Genomic DNA, 23,693 nt, shown 5'->3' on the forward strand with positions numbered 1-23,693 from the left:
ATTGCATAATTTTTGAGGATTGATAAGCAAACATAAATTAAACATTACTTACTAATAGTTTCAGTTCAGTTCAGCCACTCAGTCACGTCCGACTCTTTGCGACCCCATGGACAACAGCACGCCAGGCCTCCCTGTCCATCACTAACTCCTGGAGTTTACTCAAACCTGTGTCCATTGAGTTGGTGATGCCATCCAACCACTTCATCCTCTGTTGTACCCTGCTCCTCCTGCCTTCAATCTTTCCCAGCATTGGGGTCTTTTCAGATGAGTTGGTTTTTCACATCAGGTGGTCAAAGTATTGGGGTTTGGCTTCAACATCAGTCCTTCCAATGAATATTCAGGACTGATTTCCTTTAGGATGGATTGGTTGGATCTCCTTGCAGTCCAAGGGACTTTCAAAAGTCTTCTCCAACACCACAGTTCAAAAGTATCAATTCTTTGTTTCTCAGTTTTCTTTATAGTCCAACTTTCACATCCATACATTACCACTGGAAAAACCATAGCTTTGACTAGATGGACCTTTGTTGGCAAAGTCATGTCTCTGCTTTTGAATATGCTGTCTAGGTTGGTCACAACTTTCCTTCCACGGACCAAGCGTCTTTTAATTTCACGGCTGCAATCACCATCTACAGTGATTCTGGAGTCCCCCAAAATAAAGTCTGTCACTGTTTCCACTGTTTCCTCATCTGTTTGACATGAAGTGATGGGACCAGATGCCATGATCTTAGTTTTCTGAATGTTGAGTTTTAAGCCAACTTTTTCACTCTCCTCTCTTGCTTTCATAGTAGTTTAAATAATTTCAGAAAAAAATTCTCCAAAATTTTGTCAAAATTGTATAGCAAAATTTCATATTTGATTTAGAATATGATATTTTATTTATTTATGACCTTGTGGCTTTCAGGATCTTAGTTCCCTGACCAGGGATAGAACCCATGTTCCCTGCAGTAGAAGCACAGAGTCCTAACCATTGGACTGCCAGGGAATTCCCTGGCATGTGATATTTTAATGTTTACGCGATACTACAAAGGACCTCCAAAGGTAACAATGTCTAGAGTACAAGAGGTTCTTACAAAGGACCTGAGGGTACTTCTCTGATGGTCCAGTGGTTAAGAATTCACCCTCCAATGCAAGTGAGACGGGTTCCATCCTTGGTTGGGGAAGTAAGATCCCACCTGCCACAGGGCAACTAATCCCGTGCACCACCACAAAGACCCAGCACAACCACCATGAACAACAAAGGACCTGTGTAGCATTAACTCCAAACTATATTCAAAAATAATCAATATATATAATAATTTGTATCTAATTCTGCCTATGATATTTGACAGAAGGCCATTTGCTGTGAAATAAAGAATGACTTGCTGTGAGAGGAGATTGTTGAAAGCAGCTCACTCCTTCTTTCCGAATAGACAATCTATGCTTGCACTCTCCTTGTCAGGGTCACCACTGTCCTCCCTCCTTACCTTGACTTTGGAACTCAGGTCCTTTCCCAGGCAAGAGACCACTCCTGAGAAGCAGTCGTATGTCTGCTGGTGAGCCACACAAGGTCTGTTTTCTTTTCACCCTCCTCATCAAGAAAGGTATGTTTTTCAAAAGGTGGATTGTATTGTGAGTTATAGCTCAATTAAAAAGAAAATAATTTTCATGCTGGAAGAGGAAGGACAAACATAGGTAAGAAACTTGAAATACCACCGTGGGGAGCTTATTTGAGATATTTCGCCACTTTGAACAAACTAAAATTTCTAATCCCGATACCAAGAGGTAGTGAAAGAAATAGCTAATATTGCCAAAACCGCAAATAGAAGTATTATAAAAATTGACAATGGAAAAAGTATCAGAGGGTAAAACGGACTGATTTTCGAGAGTGACAAAGGGCTTCTTTTAAAGACAGAGGATACAATCTAGATGTCCATTGACAGATGAATGGATAAAGAAATTGTTGTACATATATACAATGGAATATTGCTCAGCCACAAAAAGGAAAGAATTTGAGTCAGTTGTAATGAGTGGAATGAACCTAAAGTCTGTCATATGGAATGAAGTAAATTAGAAAGAGAAAAACAAATATTGTATATTAACACATATATACAGAATCTAGAAAAATGGTGCTGATGAATCTGTTTCAAGGCAAGAATAGAGATGCAGGCATAGAGAATGGACTTGTGAACCCAGCGGGGGAAGGAGAGGGTGGGATGGACTGAAAGAGTAGCGCTGACATGTATACACTACCATGTGTAAAATACAAAGCTAGTGGGAAGGTGCTGTATAACAGGGAGCTCAGCCTGGTTCTCTGTGACGACCTAAAGAGGTGGGGGCAGGGGGGTGGCTGGAGTAGGCAGGAGGCTCAAGAGAGAGGGGATATATGTATACTTACAGCTGATTCACACTGTTGTACAGCAGAAACTAACACTGGAAAGCAATTATCCTCCAATTAAAAATAAATTTAAAAAAATAATAAAGGATTGACCAGACCTGCTTAGTTTAAAATAGTTGCCTATTTAGAGAGTAAGACTAGGGCATAGAGCAGGTTGATTTGTTTGTCTGTTTTCATTATAAACATTTGGTACTACTTTTAAATTAAATCTATATAATAAATTTTACCCTCCAAAAAAGTTTTTCACATGGGAAAATATGAGACCTTAGAAACTATGATCGTCAAATCTTCAATGACCCCTGGAAGATTTGGGATAGATTATTACAAAATGTTTAATGAGCACTTAAAGGAATTGACCTTAAGTGCCAACTTGGATCCACTATGGACAAGTTTGTTTATTCAATAAACATTTATTGTCTACCTACTTGATCCCAGTCACTGTGCAAGGCACTAGCAAAATGAAGCAGAAAACAAAATAGCACCTTTCTGCATCTTGTGGAATTCCAGTGAAGAAAACAAACAATAACAACAATTACAGCATAATTACAACTTGTGATAAGTGCTATGAAAGAAAACACAGGGATTCGTGTGAGAACATGATTAGAGGAACTAGCTTCATTGCAGAAGAGGGCAGTGCTACAGAAATTCTCTGTGAGCCAGCGGCATGTAATCTGAGCCCACAGTTGAATAGAATTTAGGTAAGAAGTATTGCTACAGAGACAATCTGAAAACCACAAGTGAAAAAGGCATGAGGCAGCAATAAACCTGGCATGCAGAGGAACAGAGGAAAAACTTAGGTGGCCATAGGTCAGAAGGCAGTAGACAGAAGGCAGAGTGCAAGAGCGAGCCTCTCCAGAAACCTAGGGGCTGTATCACACAGGCACTAACTAATGTTGTTTCCTTTTTTGAAGCGATTACTGGGAAGGTAGATTAAAGAAATCCAATTTTGTTTTCAGTGAGACGATTAATCAATATGCTTGGGACAAACCAGTTATCCAACAACCAAAAAACTGAAAAGGTTAACTACTTGGTTGTGTCCAACTTTTTTTGACCCCATGGATGGTAGCCCACCAGGCTCCTGTCCATGGGATTCTCCAGGCAAGAATACTGGAGTGGGTAACAATTCCCTTCTCCAGGGGATCTTTCCGATTCAGGGATTGAAACTGCCTCTCTTGCATCTCCTGCACTGGCAGTCGGATTGTTCACCCCTGCACCACCTGGCTTCCCACGAAGGGTATGTTCTCAAGCAGTGAGGCTCCGCAACAGAAGCAGATCGCGGAAAAGCTGTCAGCTTAAGACTGTTTTCAGACCACACTCTTCACGTCTGGACGTCAAGTCCTTCCTTGAAGAGTGATCTGCATCTCCTTATCCATCTCACCACTGCATTTAGAACACAAAGGCACCAAGAACCTACACAGTTTTGTTCCTGCCCCCCTCTCTTCCACTTGCTTCTATTGAAAATTCGTTTCAGATACACTGCTGCTACTGCTGCTGCTAAGTCGCTTCAGTCGTGTCCAACTCTGTGCGACCCCATAGACAGCAGCCCATCAGGCTCTGCCATCCCTGGGATTCTCCAGGCATGAATGGAGTGGGTTGCCATTTCCTTCTCCAGTGCATGAAAGTGAAAAGTGAAAGTGAAATCGCTCAGTCGTGTCAGAAACACTAGCCACCTTCTTTTTTTTTAATTTTTTAATACAATTTTTAGAGGCTACTTTCCACTTAAGTTATTTAACCTTCCTGTTTGTTGAAGCTTATCCCCTCCTCAGGGCTTTTGTGTTAGCTATTCCTCTTGCCTGAAATGTCACACTTGCCTGAGTTACCTCCTTCTAATGCTACCTGTTAACTTTCCTTATTACTTCCTAACTGGTGGCCCTATTTCACTTTCTCATGCACTTAAGTAAAATTATCTAGATTGCTTGTTTATATCTGTCTCATCAACTAGAACATAAATTCAGCAAGGCTGTGGATCTGATCTGTTTTATTCAATGCTCAATCCCAATTAGTACCTGGAACACAGTAGACCTTCAAGAAATATTTGTTAGTTTGAATCAGACGTGTAGAAATGTAAGTTCAATGATACTATAGATAGCTAGCTATAGTTATAGCTAGTCAAACATTTTTACCCAAATAATACTTATTAGTATATCAAAGTTAACCTGAAGGGAGATCTCTAGTTGGCTGACACAAATCTGTCTGGTCTTGTCAAACAGTTAAAAGTCAATGATTTCTGTAGACACAGATGATGAAATCATCCAAATTTCTGATGACACAAAGCCGAGAGTTCTGAAATCACCTAAGCCACCCCCTCCAGGCTACAGTTCATGGGGTTATAAAGAGCCAGACATGACTGAGCAGCTACCATTTTCAAGCTATCTTTCCAGCCCCCCAGACACACCCCTACCCTCACCACATATAAGGAACAGGCTTGCTCCCCGCCCTTTAGGGAAGCCAGCAAGCAAGGAAACCTCTTGTTTGTTCTCCCTCCTATTGTTTTGGAAGGGCCCAATAAAGCCTTGCTTTTAGAGAAAAAAAAAAAGCTGGGAATATTGGTGGCTGACACACTGGATGACAGGATTCAGGTTCAAAAGCACCTGAAAGTCCATCAAAAAAAGAATGAATAAGCATGTATCTTATACAATGAATTGCTGCACAGCAATGAAAATGAGTGAACTGCTGCTATCTGCAATATGAAAAACTTTACAAAGATGATATCGAGGGAAATAAACCAGACACATAAAGAATATACATTGCATTATTCTATTTCTGTATATTTCAAAACCAAGGGAAACTATTCTATGGTGCTAAAAGTCAGGATTGGTTCTCTTGAGGAAGGAGGAAGGGAGCAACGATGGGGGGAGATGGAGAAGGCTTTTGAGGTGCTGCTAGTGTCTATTTCTTGACCTGGGCAGCGGTTATATGGATGTGCTTATTTTGCAATAACTCACTGATCTGTGTACTTACGATTTGTACATTTTATATGTGTAATGTACATCAGTTTTAAATTGAAGCATAAAAGAGACGTGGGAAATCTTTTTTATTAAAAGCTCAAAGTGCAGTTCCTAATTTTGAATTAAAGGATTTTAATATTTTGCCACTTAGAATTATAATTGGTATTGATTTGCAGTAAATAATCTTTATTATGTTTAGTTTCCTTTGATTTCTTGTTTCACAGAGGTTTTCTTAGAATGGTTGCTGAATAAACTGCAATACCACTGCAGGGATGTGGAGTGAAGAGTATTCTCATGTAGCTGCTATTATAGCCTTTTTGGCAAGCAATAGCTGCAACAGCTATTATTTAAAAAATGTGACTCAGCAATCTCAGTTCTGGGGATCTATCCTACTCAAATAAAACCACTAGTTTCAATAGTTTCAATTGTTTGGTTTTTCCCCCCCCCCCCAGCCATGCCATGCATGGCTTGTGGGATCTTAGTTCCTCCATCAGGGATCAAAACCCATGCCCCATGCAGTGGAAGCACAAGTGCTAACCACTGGACAACCGGGGAATTCCCTCAATAAAACTACTGAAATAAAGACAACGAAGTTCTATGTATGTTCTATGTATGTACAGCAAAGTTCTATGTATGTTCTATGTACGTACAGCGAAGTTCTATGTACAAGGATATTTTGGCGCACTGTTTCAACAGGCAACACACACACACACACATTATAAATATGATGGGGACTTCCCTGGTTGTCCAGTGGTTAAGACTTTGTCTTACAATGCAGGGAGCATGAGTTCGATTTCTGGTAGGGGAGCTGAGATCCCACATGCCTCTTGGCCAGAACATCAAAACATAAAACAGAAGCAATATTGTAACAAATTCAATAAAGACTTTGAAAATGCCCCACATCAAAAAAAAAAAAAAAAAACCTTAAAAAAAAATACTATGCATGCCATCAATAGGGGAAAGGTTGCAAAAATTTTTTACTATATCCACATTCGTTTTTCAAACTTTAAACTTTTTTTGGTGTATAGCTGATTAGCAATGTTGCGGTACTTTCAGTATATCCACATTTTGAAATATCCATTAAAGGACTTCCCTGGTGGTTCAGTGGCTAAGACTCCATACTTCCAAAGCAGGGGGCATGGGTTTGAATCCTGGTTGGAGAACTAAGATCTCACATGCCATTTGTTTCAACCAAAAAACGAACATAAAATAAAAGGTTTGTGTACTTCAAAAAGAGAGAGAGACGCATCCATTAAAAGGGATACATTTGTACTCTGACAATTGATTTAGAGGGATTTTAGATGAGAAACTATTTAAAATAAAAAAAGAAAAAGAGAAATCACTTTTTTAAATGACAAAAAACCTTATATTGAATATGTGTACATTTGTATTTGTCTACATTTAATCATATGAGACTATAGAGAATTGTTAACAATTAGATTGATAAAATGGTTATTTGTGGGGTCAGAATTGATGGGGTGACAAAGGCTGGGCAAAAGGAAGTCAGGGAGAAAAAAAAATTAAGAACCAAATTATTTTTTGGAAAGCTCTATATGAACCAATAATCTCACATCACAGGTGAAAAATCAAATGCAGTCATAGGGACACTAAGAGATTATATTGTGTCCAAATCAAAGAACATAATAATCACAGTGTACTTTATGCTGTTCAGATCAAATCTAACATATTGTATATGTTTCTGTATAAAATACTAAAAGTAAAACAAATATTCCGCCCCCCCCACCCCCGCAAAGAGAACTATATTTTCTTGTTATAAGACAATTGGTTAAGAATCAGGCAAGCGTAGCTTCCAGTTTCTTTTCAGCCACTTACTTAGCTATGTGACCTTGAGCAAATTACTTAATTCCTCTATGCCCTAGTTTCTTCATCTGTACAATGAGGATAATTATAGCTCCTGTCTCTCAGGATTACTGAGGATAATAATATACGCATGCCAGGACCTGGTGTCTAGGTGAAACTCAATAAAAATAATTAATGTTGTCATTGTTATTAGAATAAATATTTATTGTGAAAATTAGAATTTACACATAAGCAAACAGAAAACATAACCATAAGTTGCCTTCCAGAGTTAACTATTGTTAATTTTTGGATATTTATGCATTTATCAACGTGATCTGAAAAATCATCAAATCAAAGGACATAATAATCAATAGCTGGTGATAGCTTAGGACGAATTAGCAGTCACCAAATGTTTAAAGCAGGGTGACAATATACAGCCTTGACTTGCTCCTTTTCCTATTTGGAACCAGTCTGTTGGTCCATGTCCAGTTCTAACTGTTGCTTCCTGACCTGCATACAGATTTCTCAAGAGGCAGGTCAGGTGGTCTGGTATTCCCATCTCTTTCAGAATTTTCCACAGTTGATTGTGATCCACACAGTCAACGGCTTTGGCATAGTCAATAAAGCAGAAATAGATGTTTTTCTGGAACTCTCTTGCTTTTTCCATGATCCAGCGGATGTTGGCAATTTGATCTCTGGTTCCTCTGCCTTTTCTAAAACCAGCTTGAACATCAGGGAGTTCATGGTTCACATATTGCTGAAGCCTGGCTTGGAGAATTTTGAGCATTACTTTACTAGTGTGTGAGATGAGTGCAATTGTGCGGTAGTTTGAGCATTCTTTGGCATTGCCTTTCTTTGGAATTGGAATGAAAACTGACCTTTTCCAGTCCTGTGGCCACTGCTGACTTTTCCAAATTTGCTGGCATATTGAGTGCAGCACTTTCACAGCATCATCGTTCAGGATTTGAAACAGTTCCACTGGAATTCTATCACCTCCACTAGCTTTGTTCGTAGTGATGCTTTCTAAAGCCCACTTGACTTCACATTCCAGGATGTCTGGCTCTAGATTAGTGATCACATCATCCTGATTATCTTGGTCATGAAGATCTTTTTTGTACAGTTCTTCCGTGTATTCTTGCCACCTCTTCTTAATATCTTCTGCTTCTGTGAGGTCCATACCATTTCTGTCCTTTATTGAGCCCATCTTTGCATGAAATGTTCCCTTGGTGTCTCTAATTTTCTTGAAGAGATCTCTAGTCTTTCTCATTCTGTTGTTTTCCTCTATTTCTTTGCATTGATCGCTGAAGAAGGCTTTCTTATCTCTTTTTGCTATTCTCTGGAACTCTGCATTCAGATGCTTATATCTTTCCTTTTCTCCTTTGCTTTTCGCCTCTCTTCTTTTCACAGCTATTTGTAAGGCCTCCCCAGACAGCCATTTTGCTTTTTTGCATTTCTTTTCCAGGGGGATGGTCTTGATCCCTATTTCCTGTACAATGTCACGAACCTCATTCCATAGTTCATCAGGCACTCTATCTATCAGATCTAGTCCCTTAAATCTATTTCTCACTTCCACTGTATAATCATAAGGGATTTGATTTAGGTCATACCTGAATGGTCTAATGGTTTTCCTCACTTTCTTCAATTTGAGTCTGAATTTGGTAATAAGGAGTTCATGATCTGAGCCACAGTCAGCTCCTGGTCTTGTTTTTGCTGACTGTATAGAGCTTCTCCATCTTTGGCTGCAAAGAATATAATCAATCTGATTTCGCAAGTCAGAAAGCAACAGTTAGAACTGGACATGGAACAACAGACTGGTTTCAAATAGGAAAAGGAGTACATCAAGGCTGTATATTGTCACCCTGCTTATTTAACTTATATGCAGAGTACATCATGAGAAATGCTGGACTGGAAGAAACACAAGCTGGAATCAAGATTGCTGGGAAAAATATCAATAACCTCAGATATGCAGATGACACCACCCTTATGGCAGAAAGTGAAGAGGAGCTAAAAAGCCTCTTGATGAAAGTGAAAGAGGAGAGCGAAAAAGTTGGCTTAAAGCTCAACATTCAGAAAATGAAGATCATGGCATCCGGTCCCATCACTTCATGTGAAATAGATGGGGAAACAGTAGAAACAGTGTCAGACTTTATTTTTTTGGGCTCCAAAATCACTGCAGATGGTGACTGCAGCCATGAAATTAAAAGACGCTTACTCCTTGGAAGAAAAGTTATGAGCAACCTAGACAGCATATTCAAAACCAGAGACATTATTTTGCGGACTAAGGTCCGTCTAGTCAAGGCTATGATTTTTCCTGTGGTCATGCATGGATGTGAGAGTTGGACTGTGAAGAAGGCTGAGCGCCGAAGAATTGATGCTTTTGAACTGTGGTGTTGTAGAAGACTCTTGAGAGTCCCTTGGACTGCAAGGAGATCCAACCAGTCCATTCTGAAGGAGATCAGCCCTGGGATTACTTTGGAGGGACTGATGCTAAAGCTGAAGCTCCAGTACTTTGGCCACCTCATGCAAAGAGTTGACTCATTGGAACAGACTCTGATGCTGGGAGGGATTGTGGGCAGGAGGAGAAGGGGATGACCGAGGATGAGATGGCTGGATGGCATCACGGACTCGATGGACGTGAGTCTGAGTGAACTCTGGGAGTTGGTGATGGACAGGGAGGCCTGGCGTGCTGTGATTCATGGGGTCACAAAGAGTCGGACACAACTGAGCGACTGAACTGAACTGAAATGTTTAAAGGGCTTTTTACAGAAGAGGGGTAGACATATTCTATGAGGCTGCAAATAATCACAGCAAGAGGCAAGGGTTACAATGAGAGCTGTCCAGCAACGGAATGGGCTGCCCCACACCATAGGGGAGCTCCTTGTTACAACAAGAATAGTTTTAGCTGGCGACCATTTGTCAGAAAAGTGATGAAAGAGAGGTCAAGCTCAATGGCTTCTAAAACTTTTCCTAACATTTTATGACCAAGAAATACTTGCTGGATGTATACATATGTGATTCACAGCCTACATATGACAATTTGTGTGGTTCTTACTATTTAATACTAGGTGGTAAGAACAGTTCCAAATATATCCCATGAAAGTTAATAGGAAATTCCTAGCATAGGTCAGGTAGTACCTCTCCGTCATAGAAAGCTGAGGACGTGCAATTCCACCAATTAATCCCACTCAATATGGAGAAAGAAATCAAAGGCAAGCCTGGAAGGAGTTTATATCTTATCTTCAGGTACTGTTTGTCTGCTTTCTTAATACTTGGAGTCTCTTCCTGGAAAAAATTTCTGATCTGGCAAAAATTCATAGTAATTATTTAGGGGAAAAGAAAAAGAAGAAATAACAAAAAATAGATTAATGTAGTTGGGAAAAATTTTAAGAACATGGTGTTGATGGGAGAGAAGACTAAATTCCCTATAAGACCCACCCAAGTGCTTTTGATGTCTGACCAATTATTATCTTATTATTCTTCCTGCTATAGATACAGCCACAATTTATGTAACAGGATGTTTAAAAAGATTAAAGAGAAGCTGTAGTAGGGTTCTAAGATGATAAGAGTCCCTAGAAAATGTATTTATGGACGTTTAGAATATAAGTTCCTGTATGTTCTTAGAATAAACCATCTATTTGTTTTTCTTTTTTTAAAGAAACAAGTCAAATTTGTATTTCAATATGGCTGCTTCCTGTCCAGAAGTGATATAGAAATAATAGAGCAAAGAGAGCAAACAAATAATACAGCAAAGAGAGGATGGTGGTATTCCGTAATCCGTGATCTGTGCTGGTTTTTAATCAGGTTTGACTTTTGGGTCCAAAATATTTTATCCCTATATTACATAAATGTTTTAATTCATCTGTATTAAATCTATTCATGGGGAAACAAATTATTCTGAGACTTCCCTGGTGGTCCAGTGGTTAAGACTCCACACTTTCACTGTAGGGGGCACCAGCTCGATCCCTGGTCGAGGATCTAAGATCTTGCGTGCTGCACAATGTAGCCAAAAAAAAAAAAAAAAGAATTATTCTATTGTTCAAGCAGGAGAGCTGTGTGGAGTTTGTGATTCCAGTGACTCAACCTGAACATAATGAAAGTTAAAGAAACAATTTTTGGTAGAGGATTTTGTGAATAGAAGTTGAGATGAATCAAACTGATTTTCTGTTAGAAGAGTGTTACAAAGGTGTCTCAAACATAAAGAATGACTCATTGATATTCAAACCTCTGCCATGTGGGCGCTCTCTTATTTTACAACATAAATTGGCACTGGGTACCCCATAAAAGGGCTTTAGGGAATGTTCTCAGAATTTCTGATAGTAGTCTTATGTAAATTGTTTGCTAATGTCAACTCTTTTTCTTAGGAACCTAGGTCAATACCTTGGGTGGGGCCTTCTCTGGTGGTCCAGTGGTGAAGACGCCGCACTTCCAATGAAGGGGACACAGGTTCGATCCCTGGCCAAGGAAGATCCCACATGCCTCAGAGCAACTAAGACCATGTGCCACGACTACTGAGCCTGTGTGCTGCAACTACTGAAGGCTGAAAGCTCTAGAGCTGTGCTCTGCAACAAGAGAAACCACTGCAATGAGAAGCCCATGTGCTGTAACTAGAGAAAGCCCACATGCAGCAATGAAGACCCAACAATCAAAAATAAATAAATAACTGATTTAAAAAACACCTACTGTGGGCTTGCACACTCTCCCTCTGTACATGTGTATGTATTTACTTATTTATCATTTCTTTCTGAAATTTTTTTCTGTTGTGAGTAAGATATAGACATGATACCATTTTCCTCTAAGTACTTCAGTGTATATTTCCTAAAAACAAGGACAATATCTTTCATAACCACAGTGCAATTATGGAAATTAAGAAGTCAATACTGATTTAATAATATTATCTAATCTATAAATTAATTCAAATTTTGCTCGATTGTTCCAATAATGTCCATTAGAGTAAAAGAAAAATACAGATCATACATTGCATTATGTCAAGTATCTTTCAGTTCAGTTCAGTTCAGTCGCTCAGTCGTGTCCGACTCTTTGCGACCCCATGAATCGCAGCACGCCAGGCCTCCCTGTCCATCACCAACTCCCGGAGTTCACTCAGACTCACGTCCATCGAGTCAGTGATGCCATCCAGCCATCTCATCCTCGGTCATCCCCTTCTCCTGCCCTCAATCCCTCCCAGCATCAGGGTCTTTTCCAATGAGTCAACTCTTCACATCAGGTGGCCAAAGTACTGGAGCTTCAGCTTTAGCATCATTCCTTCCAAAGAACACCCAGGACTGATCTCCTTTAGAATGGACTGGTTGGATCTCCCAAGTATTTTTAGTCTCCTTTAATCCGGAAGAAATTTTCCACATTCTTTCTTTCATGACCTTGAAATATTTGAAGAGTTACACGTCAGTTATTTTGTAGAGAGTTCCTCAACTTGGGTTGATGGATGTTTCCTCATGATTAGCTTTAGGTTATGCATTCTAAGCAGGAATAACACAGAAGTGATGTGATCTGAGTATGTAATATCAGGAGTTGAATTGTTCTTTTTTTAAATCATTTGTTAAGGTACAGCCTGCCAGGTGTCTCTATTCTAAATTACTATTTTTCCTTTAAAGTTAATTATTTCATAGGGAGATACTTTGGGACTACATAAACTTTTTGTTTCTCACCAAACTTTACCCACTAGTTTTAGTTTCCATTGATGACTCTTGCCAGAGTCAGTATTACTATGATTGCCAAATGGTGATTTTTATAATTCTATCATTCCTACTGTATTTTTTAGTTGGCACTCTACCACAAGGAAAAATGTTCTCTTCTCTATGATTTGTTTGCCAATTTATTTATACCATTATGATTCATAGAGTCTTATTTTATTCAGTGGGTATCTGTTATTGACACTATTATGATGCTAAAATTGTCCCTGATTTGCATAGCGGTAGTCCTTTCCAACTGGCCTTTTGACATGTCTCCAAAATTCTTTAAGCTTCCTGGCTTTATGACACAATATATTTCAGGTTTTTCTTGTATTTTCCTAGCCCGAGCCCTGAAGTAAACCTAAGAAATCCTGGTTTCTGTAGTGGAGAAGAGTATTTAGAAAAGTTCAGGTTCTAAGTGTACTATTTCATCCTGGTGTGTCATAACTTGTAGGCTCTCTCAGAGGACAGGCTCAGGCTCTCTTGTTCTCTCTCTCTCTCTCATACACACACAATTATAAAACAATGTGTTCTTATCAATCATTCCAATTCCAGCCCAGTATTGCAGGGTTCATTTTAGCCTTCCCCCTTTTCATGTTACAGCTCACTTCTCTGGCAGTGAGAAATCTGTGGAACCAGTCTTGACTACTGCACTTAGCCACCCCTGCATGTAGTCGCCTGATTCTCTGATTCACTTTGGCATAATCTCCTGCCATTCTAAAGCCAACCTGTACACACACACTGATGACAGGTCCCAAAGCACCCGAAACCACTGGTGTCTGTGCTACGTTGCCAGTGCTCATTGAGGTATGGTGCTGCCTCGGCTCTTTTTTTTGGAGTAGGGGGTGCCTGATACTGGCCATTACAGACTCTTAAAACAGAAATTCCGACTGGCAAAATCACTCTTCAGCCTCAGTTTCTTCCACACAGTGACACAGCTGATCTGGAAGGGCTCACAGAGATTTTATGGAATGGACTCTTGGGTTTCACATGCCCTTGATTTTAGTTCCCTTTCCCTAGGGTTCAAATATGAATCCGGTCTGTGCCCAGAATCACTCTTCTTTCCCAACCCTACCTCTCTCCTGTTAATGGGCTCTCTCTTCTTCTAATGAACTCATTCTTAATACTTCACATACATGGAACCTTAGCAGCCAGGCCCTTCGAACATATCAGAAGGCATCAGCTTAAATTCTCAGAACAACTCATTTGTCATTTCTTAAATTATTTGCATCAACAGTTTAATTCAGAAACTCTCTTGAAGACAGAAGACAATACCACAGAAGCAATACAGAAATGAAAGGACTGCAATTTCCATCCCAAGAATCTCATCCAAGGAAAAGAACTCTCTCGTGATTCGCCTGGCTGGTGGGGACTGAAGGGAACCTGGAGAATTTTCAGTATGAAGACTGCCCTGGGCCATATTTATCACAATGACACTATTGTCCTGCCGTGCCTCTTGGAACACTACCATCAGGAAGCGAATGCTAAACTGTTTTCCCAGAGGTGCTAATGGACACCTAATCTATCATTCCTTCATTGCTGTTGCCAACTGCAGGCCTCCGGCCAGGTTAGCAAAGTAGTCTGTGGCTATGAGGCTGAAGGGTATTAACTAATTTGTGCATAAAATAAGCCCAAGCATAATGACCTTGAGGGCATTAATATTCTCTCTCTATTGAGTTAACTGGTCATAGACTGGGTGGTGGTGTTGTTCAGTCACTCAGTCGTGCCCGACTCTGCAACCCCACGGATCGCAGCATGCCAGCTTTCCCTGTCCTTCACCATCTCCTGGAGCTTGCTCAAACTCATGTCCATTGAGTCAATGATGCCATCCAACCATCTCATCCTCTGTTGTCCCCTTCTCCTCCTGCCTTCAGTCTTTCCCAGAGTCGGGGTCTTTTCCAATGAGTTGGCTCTTCAGACTGGGTATGTTTGAACATTTCCTTACTAAATGGATATTTAATAACATGCAATTACTATGAGTTGAGATAAAATCTCCTTGTTACATGGAAAATGTGCATGCAGATAATTCTGAATTAAATCCAGAGTATATTAAATCTTCAGTATCATAGACATTAACAATAAGCTCTTTACCATGGATATTGAAATTGTTTCCTTTACTAGAACGTAAGCTTCATGAGGGCAGGGAGCTTTGTCTTGCTCATTACCCTATTCTGAGCGTGAGTATGCCTGACTTAAAGTTGTGTGTGTGTTAGTCGCTCAGTTGTGTCTGACTCTTTGCGACCCCATGGACCGTAGCCTGCCAGATTCCTCTGTCCATGGACTTCTCCAGGCAAGAATACTGGAGTGGGTTGCCATGCCCTTCTCCAGACTTAAAGTTGAAGCTCAATAAATATTTGTTGAACAAATAAAAATGTTTGGTGGCATAATAGAAGAAAAATTTAAATTATTAAACTCTATCCTCACGAGGGGAAATGGGAATTGCATGCCTCCTCTCAGATGGTGAAGAATCTGCCTGCAATGCAGGAGACCCAGGTTCGATTCCTGGGTCAGGAAGATTCCCTTGGAGAAGGGAGTGGCTACCCACTCCAGTATTCTTGCCTGGAGAATTCCATGGACAGAGGAGCCAGGTGAGCTACAGCCCATGGGGTTGCAAAGAGACACAACTGAGCGACTGACACTTTCTGAAGACATAAGAAATTGTTCAAAACAGCAACAATAACAACAGAACACCATTCTAATGAGACATATCTGTGGGATGAATTCCCTTTATAAGCAGGTTAAGAGCTTTAGTTTAGATTTTATGTTGTTTCTGTGATCTAACATTTGCCCTTGAAAGGTATGTATATGTGTTTGCATCTGTGTTCCAGCAGTAACTGGCTGGTCAGTTTTAAGGATAAAGAGACATATTTGCTACTTACAGTGGTGAGGAGACTTAAGTAGGAATCATATTTGGAGGACCCATGTGCCCACTTGGACAATTCTGTGAGAGATACCTGAAGCATTTGGGTTTTGTGGACTAAATAACTGAGACTCAGAGAATGAGCCACTGGGAACAGCAAGAGAAAGTTACTGGGATGAAACCAACTCCTTGGGTACTGGTTAGAGCTTCCCAAAGTAGGTGGACAGCCACACAGCAGAGGTTAGGAAATGACAGGGTTCTCAGACCCAAGAGTGTTGTAGAAAGATTATAGAAGGGGTTATCTACATGTCAAGCATCTAGGAAAGATGCAACTAGTGTCTTGTTTGCTTTCCTGGGACTATAAGAAAGGTACTATGCAGCACTCCCATTGGCACCCTAAAACTAGGATCTATAAAAAATATCTAGCGATCAACTACAACAAATCTCATTTTATTCTTCAGCTCTGGACTTCCTCTTATGGAGGTGGTGGTGGTGTCAGGGCATTTAATTATGCTGGCCTCCCTTCTACAGTCTTTTTGCAGGTTCACTAGACTAAAACCACTTCTGCAATGAGAGATTTGCAAGTGAAATATGGACTTCATTCTGGAAGCATCAAGTCTATGTTGCCTAAGTTTCTAATTAATGAGATTAAACCGAAGTCTGGATTGGACCTCCATGAAGGCAGCTCAAAATAGAGCGCCTATCACAGATTTTGCATTGGTTAAAAAATTTTTCTTTCCTACACTGTGATTTCTTTAAGTTACTCCAGTCAATCACTAAGTCTGATAGACCTGTACTTCCTTGCGTAGTGGAGGTATGGAGAATAAAGGGATGAAACTGTACAGAGAAGTGTGCTGTGCCTCACTTTTATTTGGATGCTGCACCCATCACAGGGAACAACAGTCTGAAAAGAAAACTATCCAGGAGTTCGGGACAGTGATCTACATTGAATGGTGACTCATGATGGAGGAACTAGCTGGTGAAGAGCCTAGGATGCAGTGGGGACCTGGGAGAGTGTGTTAATTCCAACTAGAAGAGGAACAACTCAGAGGGACATGAACCAGTTCCCTCTCCTTCTTCTCCACATACACTAGAGTAAGGAGAGGGTCGCGATAATTCTAACAATAATTGTGATAACCCCTGTTCTTTCACACAGGCAATATGACTAGCTGTTACCTTGGAAAGATGTTATTAGGGGGTGGAAGATGACTATATTCTTCAATATCTTTCCCTCAGCCTAAAACAGCTTTGCACATCATTACTGCTAACCGATCATATGAAGCTTTAGCTAAAATAATCTTATTTTAGAAACTGAACAGTATCTGATCTTCATGGTCTGAGGAGTAAAGAACTTCTGAGATCAGTTGTGTGAAATCTGGACTATCCCAGACTATTTAGGACATATGGTCACCACAACTACATAGGTAAACTCATGGACATGTAATTACCTTCATATTCTTGAAACAGTAACAAGTTTCGGCCTCTCCTAACTTGGAGGCTCATTAATGAAGGATTAGGTTACTTTAACTATCTCTTGAAAACTGAAAAGTAAGGTCTAAGTGGGGGGATGCATTAGATTGGCTATGTCTTCAGTTCTGAGTGGCCTTTCTAGGTAGTCTGAGAGTCTATAGTGGCGGGATCCATATGGGAGAAGGGAGTGGGAAAGTTCCTGCTACTTTTTTCATTTCACTTTCTAATTATTAAAAATGATTCAGGAGGAAAAAAAAATGATTCAGGAGGTTATTTGCTTAGTGAAGATCAACCCTGCTGAAATGTGTTCCTCATGTTTCTTAGACCTAGATAAATGCCCAACTGCTGAACACAGTATCTTCTAAGGGATTATTCTATTATTATATTAAAGATCTACTTGGGGACTTCTCTGGTGGTCCAGTGACGAAGACTGAGTGCTCTCAATGCAGTGTGCCCGGTTCGATCCCTGTGCTAGGATCTAGGGAACTAGATCCCATGTGCCTAAAGTAAGACCCGGCATATCCAAATAAATAGAAATAACAAATATTCTTATAAAAGAGATCAATTTTCAAAATGTTCTGAAATGTGAACTAAGTGTGTCTATACTCTCCTATGATGGAGGTCAGCAAAGGTGAATGTGTGCTTTCACTCTGCTTTAACAGTGATGGCCATACTCCACTTTTCAATGTTTCTGTTGTTTCAGCCTAATGAACTTTTACCCACAAAAGTCCTTCTTTGAACAGTCTGATCAAAAATAAGGTCTTAAAAAAATTTTTTTTTAGATTGTTTACTCACAGCTAAACCTTTAGACAGAAGGCCAACTCCCAGTGGTCAGTTTCAAACAGGTTGACTTTGGGCTGAAGAGATAAAAAAAAAAAAAAACCCCAAAACTCTGTGACTTCCAAACAGACACGTGTGTGACGTCACTATACTTGACTTTGCTCTCCCAAGGTATATCTCAGAGCAGTGCTGTCGGTTTAGGAGAAAAACCTGAATGGGCAATTCTGTCCAGTACTGAAGTGAGGGGTGCAGTTGATGAAGTGCTGGCCCACAGATTTGGGTTGAAGTGGTTAGACCTGCAGGTGGGAGGAGAGGAAGTGGGGAGGGAAAGTCAGTACAGCGATGCTGTGTGCCTCCATGATCCTTTATACACAGTCTTCTGATCCCGAATGTATGTTCATATACTGTGGCTTTCTAGGTGACTTGTGGTAAAGAATCCGCCTGCCAGTGCAGGAGACATGGGTTCCATCCCTGGACTGTGACCATCCCCTGGAGGAGGAAATGGCAACCCACTCCAGTATTCTTGCCTGGGAAATCCCATGGACAGAGGAGCCTGGCAGGCTAAAGTCCATGGGGTCACAAGGAGTTGTATACAACTGAAAAACTAAAACAACAGCAACATGTTTATATATTGCTTTTTCAGTATAGGGTCAAGGGTAAGGTTATAAAGGAAAAATAATTATTGTCTTAAAAGTCTCATTCTTGTGCTTTAGAAAACTAGGCTTCTCTGAGAAAACTAATAACATTCAAATGCATACTTTGTCCAAGTAACTCTTTGGTATTTGAGCAGCCATTAGCAAAGAATAAAGATTTCTGGGGGATATTTCCTGGCAGTTCAGTGGTTAGGACTCAGTGCCTTTACTTGCATGGTTCCTGTTAAATCCCTTGTTGGGGAACTAAGATTTCACAAGATGCAGGGAACAACCGAAGAAATTTAAAAGGGTGGTTTTTTTGGTCCAAAATAGGTGGTAGAACAAAGAAAGGAGACTGAAAAACTATTTGAAAATGATCAAGTTAACTGCTGGTAAAATTCATAGATTAATTGATTGATTTTTGTAATGTCATACTTATAGGTAGGTAATATTTGGTTTTTCCTGTGGTCATGTATTGATGTGAGAGTTGGACTGTGAAAAAGGCTGAGCACCAAAGAATTGGTGCTTTTGAACTGTGGTGTTGGAGAAGACTCTTGAGAGTCCCTTGGACTGCAAGGAGATCCAACCAGTCCATTCTGAAGGAGATCAACCCTGGGATTTCTTTGGAAGGAATGATACTAAAGCTGAAGCTCCAGTACTTTGGCCACCTCATCCGAAGAGCTGACTCATTGGAAAAGACTCTGATGCTGGGAGGGACTGGGGGCAGGAGGAGAAGGGGACGACCGAGGATGAGATGGCTGGATGGCATCACTGACTCAATGGACGTGAGTCTGAGTGAACTCTGGGAGATGGTGATGGACAGGGAGGCCTGGCGTGCTGTGATTCATGGGGTCGCAAAGAGTCGGACACGACTGAGCGACTGAACTGAACTGAATATTTTGAGAACACCCAACTATTTGGAACACAGTGCAGGGACTAGATATAAATGAGTAAATAGCCATCAAAAAGCACACACACCTTGCTCCTTAGGAGTTTCAAGTGCCCTCATCAGTTCAGTTCAGTTCAGTTGCTCAGTCATGGCCAACTCTTTGCGACTGCAGCATGCCAGTCTTCCCTGTCCACCACCAACTCCCGGCATTTGTTCAAACTCATGTCTATTGAGTCAGTGATGCCATCCAACAATCTCATCGTCTGTCATACCCTTCTCCTCCTGCCTTCAATCTTTCCCAGCATCAGGGTCTTTTCAAATGAGTTGGGTTTTCACATCAGGTGGCCAAAGTATTGGAGTTTCAGCTTCAGCATCAGTCCTTCCAGTGAATATTCAGGACTGACTTCCTTTAGGATGAACAGACAGCAGAGTTTGTTCAGATCATCTAGAACAGGGGTCCACAGCCCCCAGGCCATGGTACCGGAACCAGGCCTCACAGTAGGAGGTGAATGGGAAGGAGTGAGCGAAGCAAAGTTCAAGATGCTTTGCTTCGCTCACTCACCTGCTGCTCCCCACCCCCAACTCCCATGCATGGAAAAATTGTCTTCCACGAAACAATTCCCTGGGGCCAAAAAAGTTGGGAACCACTGATCTAGAAGACAGTGCAGTTAGCTGGAGCTATTCAGCACAGATAATAACTGCTGGTTATTAATAATAATGGTAAAGTCCCTACCATTTATTGAGTGCTTATTATGGTCTACTGGGTACTGCTCTGCATAGCAGGTACAAATGTTATTCCCAATTTATAGTTAAATTTACAGGTAAAATCAAGGCACAGATTAAGTAACTTGACATGTTGTACTTAATAGAAGCAAGTTCAAACCCACCTCTGTCAGACTTTAAAACTTAAGTCTTACCTGTTTTGTTTTATTGCTGTATATTCTAATCCTAATTTTTTCTTAATATATTTTCAAAAAAAGACAAATCTATATTCCACATTGATTAAGAGCATGCTGCTGCTGCTGCTAAGTTGCTTCAGTCATGTCCGACTCTGTGTGACCCCATAGATGGCAGCCCACCAGGCTCCCCCGTCCCTGGGATTCTCCAGGTAAGAACACTGGAGTGGGTTGCCATTTCCTTCTCCAATGCATGAAAGTGAAAAGTGAAAGTGAAGTCGCTCAGTCGTGTCTGACTGTTAGCAACCCCATGGACTGCAGCCTACCAGGCTCCTTCGTCCATGGGATTTTCCAGGCGAGAGTACTGGAGTGGGGTGCCATCGCCTTCTCCGGATTAAGAGCATAGGGAACTATTAAAATGTTTTAGGACATTATGAATCTAACATATATATATGTTGGTATTTTAAAAGCTTACTTATTTATTTTTGGCTGTGCTGGGTCTTCGTTGCTGCTTGAGGACTTTCTCCAGGTTTCGCGAGTGGGGGCTACTCTCTAGTTGCAATGCTCGGGCTATTCACTGCGATGGCTTCTCTTGTTGCTGAACACTGGTTCTAAGGTGTGCAGGCTTCAGTAGTTGCGGCACGTGGGCTCAGTAAATGGGGCTGCTGGGCTCTAAAGCACAGGCTCAGTGGTCGTGGTGCATGGGCTTAGTTGCTCTGTGGCATGTGGGATCCTCCGAACCCTGGGATGGAACACATGTGTCCTGCATCGGCAGGAAGATTCCTTACCACTGAGCCTCCAGGAAAACCCTGTTGGTATTTTAAAAGTAAGTGTTAAATATCTAGAAATTTCTATTATATGGGAGAGAATGGACAATGCCTTCATTTATTCATGTGTGGGTTCAAGGAAGGTTTGATTGCATATCTTTTATGTTTGTCTTAACCATTCCTTAAAGGACCTACTTTATTTAAAATTCCTTCACCTCTGGGGTAATTAACTCATCAAGATTTGCTTGAGAATTTTCCTGGTGTTAGCACTCGAAGTCCTGCACGCCAAGAAACCACTCCCTCAGTCCTTGGAAAATCAGGATGGTTGTTCCTGTTAGCTTCACATGTGGGTGCTTTAAGGTTGTTTTTGAATGGTGGTGATAGGATCTAATGGGCTTGAGTCCTCTCTTGGGGAGAAAGACAGAAGTTGAGTTTCTGTTTTTCTGGGAGCACCTCAAGTGATGAAGAAACTTTTTCCTGAACCCTCATTTTATTTTTATCACTTTTATACTTTTCTTCTGCATCCTGAACTAAAAATCTATCTCAAAGACGCTTCCATTCACATTTCTTACCCTACCACACGACTACAAAATGGAATGAACTTAATTATTTCCCCATGTGATGACACATTACATATTTAAAGAAATCAATCATGCCCACCCCCAGTCTTTCCACCTTCAAACAACACATCTCCTAACAACTCAACATTTCTTATATTATTTTACCATCATGATTACTCTCTTCCAAATACAGTTTGATCCTGTGCTTAGTTGTTCCATCTTATCTGACACTTTCCAACTCTTTCGACTGGAGCCCACCAGTCTCCTCTGTCCATGGGATCATTCAAGTAAGAATACTGGAGTGGGTTGGTGGGTTGCCATCTTCCTCTTCCAAGGGATTTTCCTGACCCAGGGATCAAACCCAAGTTTCCTCTGTCTCCTGCCTTACAGATGGATTCCTTACCTGCTGAGCCATTGGGGAAGCACAATATTGTCATTTCTAGAAAGCTAATCAGCAGAGTATGTCACCTCCTTTGTCCAGAATCTATACTTCCTTTATTATTATTTTTTTTTTTAGTAAAAGGTGAAAGATTTATTTGGTCTTATGCTTCCTTTAATTTAGCTTAATATCATAGTATTTTTCTTGGCAATTATTAACTTAGATTGAGTTCCTATCTACTCAAACTTTCAAGCATTTTTCTCATGTGCTTCTGCTACACTGTATTGCTTATCTTGTACATGCAGTTATTTTTTTCTAGCTTGAAGTAAAGCACCTTACATTTAAGTCTGTTAAATTTTCAACTGCCTGCCTCTGCCTGCTTTTCTAAAATCACCCATTTCCAGTTTTGTTTGACTTACAGGTTTGATGAGCATATTTTCATGTCAATAATTGAACTGTTAAAAGGACAAGGCCTTCACTGGGATCTTTCCTTATGTTTATATTAATCCACTAATTAGTCTTTAGTTACAATAATTCAATTATTTGAAATTAATCTAATTTATTAGCAACAATGGAGAAGGCAATGGCACCCCACTCCAGTACTCTTGCCTGGAAAATCCCATGGACGGAGGAGCCTGGTAGGCTGCAGTCCATGGGGTCGCTGAGAGTTGGACACGACTCAGTGACTTCACTTTCACTTTTCACCTTCATGCATTGGAGAAGGAAATGGCAACCCACTCCAGTGTTCTTGCCTGGAGAATCCCAGGGACAGTGGAGCCTGGTGGGCTGCCGTCTATGGGGTCGCACAGAGTCAGACACAACTGAAGCGACTTAGCAGCAGCAGCAGCAGCATTAGTAACAGTGCATATTTACAACTTCACCCCATATAAGACCAATGTGGTAGGAGAGTGAAGTAACAATAGAAAACACTCTTTGATGATGAAGTATTTACTGCTTCTGTCAAAACTGTGGAACTGCTTTCTAGACCTCATGTTTTTTGACCAAGGAAGGCATTTCCCATCGTAATTCTCCACTTTATTTACTGGGCTTGGCACTGAGTAAGTTTTAGTTATTAAAGAAGATCAAATCTTCTATCAAAGAACAAAGATTTGGCCTTGTTAAAGATGTTCCAAAAATATATCACAGATTTCTTAGGTAAGTCCAAAAGAGGAGTTACAAATAGGCTTAGAAATACACACAGAGACTTCCAAATGTATTCCTTTAAAGGAGAGGACACTTTTCAAAAGGGTAAGTTTCACTGTGTTTGTTAAGCCATCAAAGACAGTTTAACCTAGTAGTCAAATACATTAGCTTTGACCTGGTTCAATGCCCAGTTCTGCCACTTGCCAGCTGTTTGATTTGGGGCAAATATATCAATGCCTTAGCTCAGTGCCTGGCATCTAGTGAGAGCTATAAAAATAAAATTAACTATATTTATTAAGCATCATTTTATGCTAGGCACTGCATGAAGTGCTTAACATGCTGTCTCATGTTTTTTTTCCAAACAATTCTATGAAGTGGACACTTTTGTTATCCCTAGATCAAAGGTGAGAAAAATTGAAATGGAAAGATTATGCAATTCGCTAAAGTTAAACATGGAAAAGAAGATATATATATATAAGTCTCTCTGACTCCAGACCAGGATCCCAAA

General features: G+C 40.5%; 1 long non-coding RNA gene across 2 annotated transcripts in view; it reads right to left on the reverse strand.

Annotated features, from left to right (window-relative positions):
* LOC128045789 (uncharacterized) overlaps positions 1-23,693 on the reverse strand; it is a 48,693-nt gene that overhangs the window by 13,686 nt on the left and 11,314 nt on the right. Inside the window, exon 3 of one of the 2 annotated variants that reach the window (XR_008199158.1) lies at positions 1,589-1,647. The exons of the other annotated variant lie outside the window; for it this stretch is intronic. This is a non-coding gene — a long non-coding RNA (uncharacterized LOC128045789). Of the gene's footprint in view, positions 1-1,588; positions 1,648-23,693 lie in introns of those variants that run through there. 2 annotated transcript variants of the gene reach the window in all.

The sequence above is a fragment of the Budorcas taxicolor genome, chromosome 3 (genome assembly GCF_023091745.1).
Source record: "Budorcas taxicolor isolate Tak-1 chromosome 3, Takin1.1, whole genome shotgun sequence".
Lineage (NCBI taxonomy): Eukaryota > Metazoa > Chordata > Mammalia > Artiodactyla > Bovidae > Budorcas > Budorcas taxicolor.